This window comes from Brienomyrus brachyistius, chromosome 18 (assembly GCF_023856365.1).
Source record: "Brienomyrus brachyistius isolate T26 chromosome 18, BBRACH_0.4, whole genome shotgun sequence".
NCBI classification, from domain to species: Eukaryota; Metazoa; Chordata; class Actinopteri; order Osteoglossiformes; family Mormyridae; genus Brienomyrus; species Brienomyrus brachyistius.
In genome coordinates, this window is record NC_064550.1 from 15962209 (window position 1) to 15968219 (window position 6011).

Sequence of the window (6011 nt, forward strand, 5' to 3'; positions counted from 1 at the left end):
TGTCGCTGCCCTGTGTTTCCTTCATTTCCCTACAATAAACCCCGTTTCCCGATTATCTATCTCCCTGCTCCTGCTTTCACGGACGTGATCACAACAGAATGACAGATCTCCAAGAAGACACACCAAGAAGAGAACCAGCTTTGGCTGCTTTGGCTAAATCAGCCCGAGGTCCGGGAGGACCCTATGGCTTTAAGTTTAGCCAGCCGGAGCGGGACCCTCCTGAGTGAGGCACCCCCGTCCAGAAACGCGTACCCCATACCTGAGGTACACGAAAACCTCCGGCGGCTGACGGAGCGGATAATGGAGAGGCGGATCCGGCTGATCACCACGTGGAGCGAGGAGAGTGCCGACCCGACGTCTGCCAGCTCTGAAGTGCTCCCAGCTTCACCGCCCAGAGAAAGAAAAACAGGAGGCAAAAGGAGAGGAGACCGACAGAATCCACAACGATCTTCCTGGGGGCCTGCTCTCTCTCCACAGGGCTCACCCCAGACATCACTGCCCCTTCACTCCCGCCAAAGACCCACATCGCTGTCGCCGAGCTGCCACCGCTAGCACTGTGCCACTTCCGGGAGGCACGGCTGATGAATAGAGGGGTCAGGGCCGTGTGGGTTGCCAACCTGTGGGTTCCGGGGGTTTTTAAAGAGGCAATGCCAGTGTTTACGGCGCCAACCCTGGTGGCTATAATGGATGTCCCTGTTCTGCCGGTGCCTGATGTTCCTGTTCTGCTCATCGTGCCTGACCTGCTGCCTCCTGCTCCGCCTGAGGCTCCTGCCATGGCGCCGCCTCCTGCTCCGCCCGAGGCTCCTGTTATGGTGCCGCCTCCTGCTCCGCCCGAGGCTCCTGCCATGGCGCCGCCTCCTACTCCGCCCGAAGCTCCTGTTATGGCGCCGCCTCCTGCTCCGCCCGAGGCTCCTGTTATGGCGCCGCCTCCTGCTCCGCCCGAGGCTCCTGTTATGGCGCCGCCTCCTGCTCCGCCCGAGGCTCCTGTTATGGTGCCGCCTCCTGCTCCGCCCGAGGCTCCTGCCATGGCGCCGCCTCCTACTCCGCCCGAGGCTCCTGTTATGGCGCCGCCTCCTGCTCCGCCCGAGGCTCCTGTTATGGCGCCGCCTCCTGCTCCGCCCGAGGCTCCTGCCATGGCGCCGCCTCCTGCTCCGCCCGAGGCTCCTGTTATGGCGCCGCCTCCTGCTCCGCCCGAGGCTCCTGCCATGGCGCCGCCTCCTGCTCCGCCCGAGGCTCCTGCCATGGCGCCGCCTCCTGCTCCGCCCGAGGCTCCTGTTATGGCGCCGCCTCCTGCTCCGCCCGAGGCTCCTGTTATGGCGCCGCCTCCTGCTCCGCCCGAAGCTCCTGTTATGGCGCCGCCTCCTGCTCCGCCCGAAGCTCCTGCTGCAGCTCTGCATGATGCTCCGCCCCCCACTGTACCTGACCTGTCCGTGCCTGATGTTCCGGCTCCTGCTGTGTCGCCTGTCCGTGCTCTGCCTGCTCCACCTGTCGCTGCTCCACCTGAGGTTCCGCCACCGCCTTTGATGGAGAGAGAGGATACCCCTTGGGAATCTCCCTGATGGCCCCAGTGGATCCCTCTAGGAGACTGACCCCTTCACCTTCGCCCCAGTGTGGTGGATCCCGGCCAGGTCCCTGCCTATCCCGAAAGGGGAGGGGACACCTATGCATGGGAAGGGTCCCACCTGCCCTGCCCCCTGGCTCGCCCTCGCTCGCCTTGTCTGCTACTCAGGGGGCGCCTGCGGGTCCTTTTGCTCCTGATTGGTGGTCACCTGCGGGTTCTCCTCCCTGCTCCTGCTTCCCCGGACGCGATCACAACAATTTCATTGTGTGTACCAAACTGAAAGTGTACCGGTAATTCCACTTTCATGAAGTTAGCCCCCTTTCCATCCTTGATGACGCGTTGCTAAAGAAAGGAGTAATGGTGAATGTACCCAGTTCCGACTATGGTGCTTGGCCTTTTACATCATGTGTTACACCAGACATAACAAGCAGACAGAGGGAGCAAGTCTGACATCATTTTGTAGGCGGTTTTGCAGCATTTTCAAACATCTGGTTTCCTCTGCATAAAGCCTAAGAGAAAAGTGAATGGGATTTCATAAAATCTGTGATAATAGATGATTGCTACGGTGTGGCATGGCGTGAATGGGGAAAAAGGTGAAGATCCACGGAACAACTCCAAGACAAAAAGTGTTTTATTAATAAACAGAACTGGACACAAAAGGAGAAAAAAACATAATATAAATGTACCACAAGAGGACAGAACTAAATGGAGGAAATAACACAAAACAAACATAAACAAACATAGTAGGAAAACTAGGGGCCTGTTTCATGAAGCAGGATTTCTTCTTGCTAGATAACTTCTTGGATTTAAGGTAGTCTGGGCTAAATATAGGTAAACAAAGATAAAGTCCATCTAGTTCAGACTACCTTAAATATGATAAGTTATCCGGCTAAGCAAGAAATCCTGCTTTGTGGAACACCCCCCAGGCAACACAGGGAGCAGAACTAGAAAAGCAAGCCAAGCTACAATATGCAGAGACAAGTATAAAACACAACATCTACATACCTAACAAACGCAATGACTCAGCAAGGTACAGAACTAGGGCAAGCGCTTAAATGCGTAGATAATGTGGACAAGCAAAGGGCAGGTGTGGACCATTACAAAATCAGCCAATCAAGAGAGGAATGGGACAGCAGGCAACAGGTGGCATAAACTGGCATAAATACAGTTAATAAACACAGGAACTAAGAAACACTGGCAACACTAAGGAAGACTAGGAGCAAGCAGAAGCAGTAAGTAAAACAGGGCACACAGTGAATCAAAACAGGAACATGCAGATAAAGCATAACAGACAGGGAAAACCACACTAAACACTTAAGAAACATAAAACCAAATATAAATTAACCAAAGTGTGAGACTGGCCTCTGGCCAGAGTCGAACTCACAACCAAAGGGTGAGACTGGCCTCTACACTAGGGACCGGGGCTACAAGACAGGGTGCGGAAGCAGGGTGACCCACGATGCCTGCTGGCCAAATGGGACAAGACAAGTAGGGTTAGGGACAGACAGGCAATACGTCTGACAATTTGTGGTTAAAACAAGCATTAAAAAACATTCATAGGTTTTACATAAGACCTTTTCCTGAATTACTTAAAAATAAAAGGACCCAATAAATTATTCAAATATTTATTTACTTGCTTATTATATATAGATGTATTTCTTTAGTTCATTGTGAGTATTTTCACTAGAGCAGTTTTAATACAGAAATTTAAGGACAATATCTGTTGAAAAGCAATGGCAGTGAATTAACTTTCGTTCCATACTGTCACTGCTCTGCCCACCTTTCCCGTTGCCATGGCTTTGGGCCTGAGTGCTAATTTGTCATAGCTGGCAGCTACCGTGTGCTAATTGCCGCCCATGTGAGCTCTGGACATTCCTACGTTTCTTGCATTCTGTGCCTTTTGCCTAATATGTATTGCTGTTACTTTCTGTCTGTTGCCTTGCTCTGTGCCGTCGCGCTCGCTGTCCTTGCCTATACTGTTTGCTTAGTGTCTGTCTTTTAGCTGCTGTTTTCTTAGCTTTGGATTAGGCTGCCACTTTACACTGTACCTTGTGTGATGCTGACAGTTTCAGTTTTGTCTTTGACCTTCATTTATATTTGAGTTGCTGCTCCTCAGTCTTGCTTTTCTATGTTCTGCCCTTGTTATATTTTGTTCCCTTGATTTAACCCCAGTACAGTCACATCTCTGCTCCTGACTCCCTTCCCTGCCGTGACTCATTTCACGTGAAAAAGACACACCTTACACATCACACCTTACACATCACACCTTACACATCACACCTTACTTGATAAGGTTACATAGAGGAACTTATATACCATTTTACGAACAAAATACGTTTTACCTGAGTGGTAGTGTGGTTCAGTGCATAGCACTGCTGGCTCAAACTTCTAGGGAAGGTGATTCAAAACACACCCTGTGTGCGTTTTTGTAATTACATCCTGGGGACCAGATTTCCCCATAATGTGATTAAAACCTGTACCTTTTTAACTTGTAGGGATATTTTTTTAGTCCCCAGAAGGACCAAAAGATGTTATAAAAATGTACGAATGCGATAAAAAAAAATGAAATAGGTAAAAGTATTTTGTTTGGTTACTTGCGGTTAATGTTAAGGGCTGGGTGGGGGTTAAGGTTGTCATAGTTGAATGAAGAGTCCCCATAAAGATATGAATACTTGGACTGTGTGTGTGTGTGTATGGGTATGGAATTTGCATGTTCTTTCCATGTGGGTTTTCTCATGGTACTCCTGTTTCCTCCCACACTAAAAAGGTATGTGGCTAAGGGAACTTACCTCTCTATATTTCCCATGTATATGCATTGTGTCCATTGCTGGCTGCGATGGGCTGCATCACATAACTCTGTATTGGGTGTATTGGGTAAGCAGTTGTAAGATGGATGAATGGAATGAATCCACAGATTCAACCAACCAAGGATCAAAAATATTAAGGAAAAAAAAAATCCAGAATGTTCCATTCAGTCACTTACTATGTTTATTACATTTCATGTACTTCATGGAATACGTATGGTTTTAGCAATGGTCCGCTACTGCCACAGACGCTTTGCTTGTTAAGATGATAACTCAAAAACTGTTTGATGGATTTTTTTCTAACTTTGCAGACATATTGTAGGACTGACAGTGCGGAAGTGATAACATTTTTGAGACAGGTCACTGCATAATTGAGGCAGTACCGCTTAGGTGTGTCACAATAATCACATCATCAATTTATCATATGATATATGGACATAACCTCAATATTTTTTTCTGACCAAACATTTTAGCAAGTCATGCTGCATCTGCCCTCTTGTCTGCTGCCTGCGCTGCATGTGAAAAGCTGCATGCCTGTAGCTATAAGCTATTATTTTATCGTTATATCAACGGTATATCATGATTTAAATGACAATAATGACAATAACGTTGTTTATTATTTTCGGGATAATATGTCATACAGCAGAAGGGGTTATCGTGACAGGCCTAGCGCCACTTCACTTCACACATGAGCAGGTCCATTTCCTCTGCAGAGAGAAGTTCTTTTCAACCACCTTGCAAATCCACCATTGTAAGAACAATCCACCAAGGTGCAAGCACTCCTGGCATTTAAAGAAAATGTAAGATCAGAACCAAGAGTTAAAAAATACTTTGATTTGTTCTCGTTGATTGTAGCTAATCCCATGTACTGTATTCTTAAATAAGAACATACATTCTTTTTGTTCAGTTTTTTTTTTGTTTTGTGCAAAAGGAATATGTCACTGCGGTTTTGGAAATTGGAAGATTACATCTTTATTACTGAGATTGCGTCTTATTGGCAAAATTATCAGGAAAAAGAAGGTTTCACGGGAGAATGTTATCAGGGCATAGTCCATGTCCACAGATGTCTGGCAGGAGAGACCAACATATCGGAAACATCGCCATGACCAAGGTGACTTTGAGAAGTTACACGTTGGCAGTGATGTTGGCTGAGCTGTTGGGTACATGATTACATTGTAGCTCAGTGGGAAGCAGTTGGCAGCATCCCTGGGTGACATCAGAATGGTCAGAATGACCTTGGCCTTTTCCCCCCACAGAGGATGACCAGCAGTGCCTGTAGGAACCATGCTGGCTGAGAGATGGTCTGATCCTGGAACACGATCCACATCATTGATGAGCAAGCTGATGAACGGCAAGGACAGTGGCTTATGCAGCTGCCTGTGGGGAGGATGCCAAAATCAAAGACCAGCATAAAGTAATAGGCAGGGATCGATGAGGGGAAGATCGGGAAATATGTCCAGGAGCATTATAGAGGCAATTCAGATGACTTTTTGTCTTGTTCCGGTTAGTACATATTTACAATAACCTTGAAAATCACAAGATAAAAAAGTTTTTGGGGTTAGGGTTAGGACTCGTTTTGCAAGAGTTTTGAAATCCATTCAGAGCTGCATGCTGGCAGTCCGTAAAAAACACTCAAGTGCTTGTTG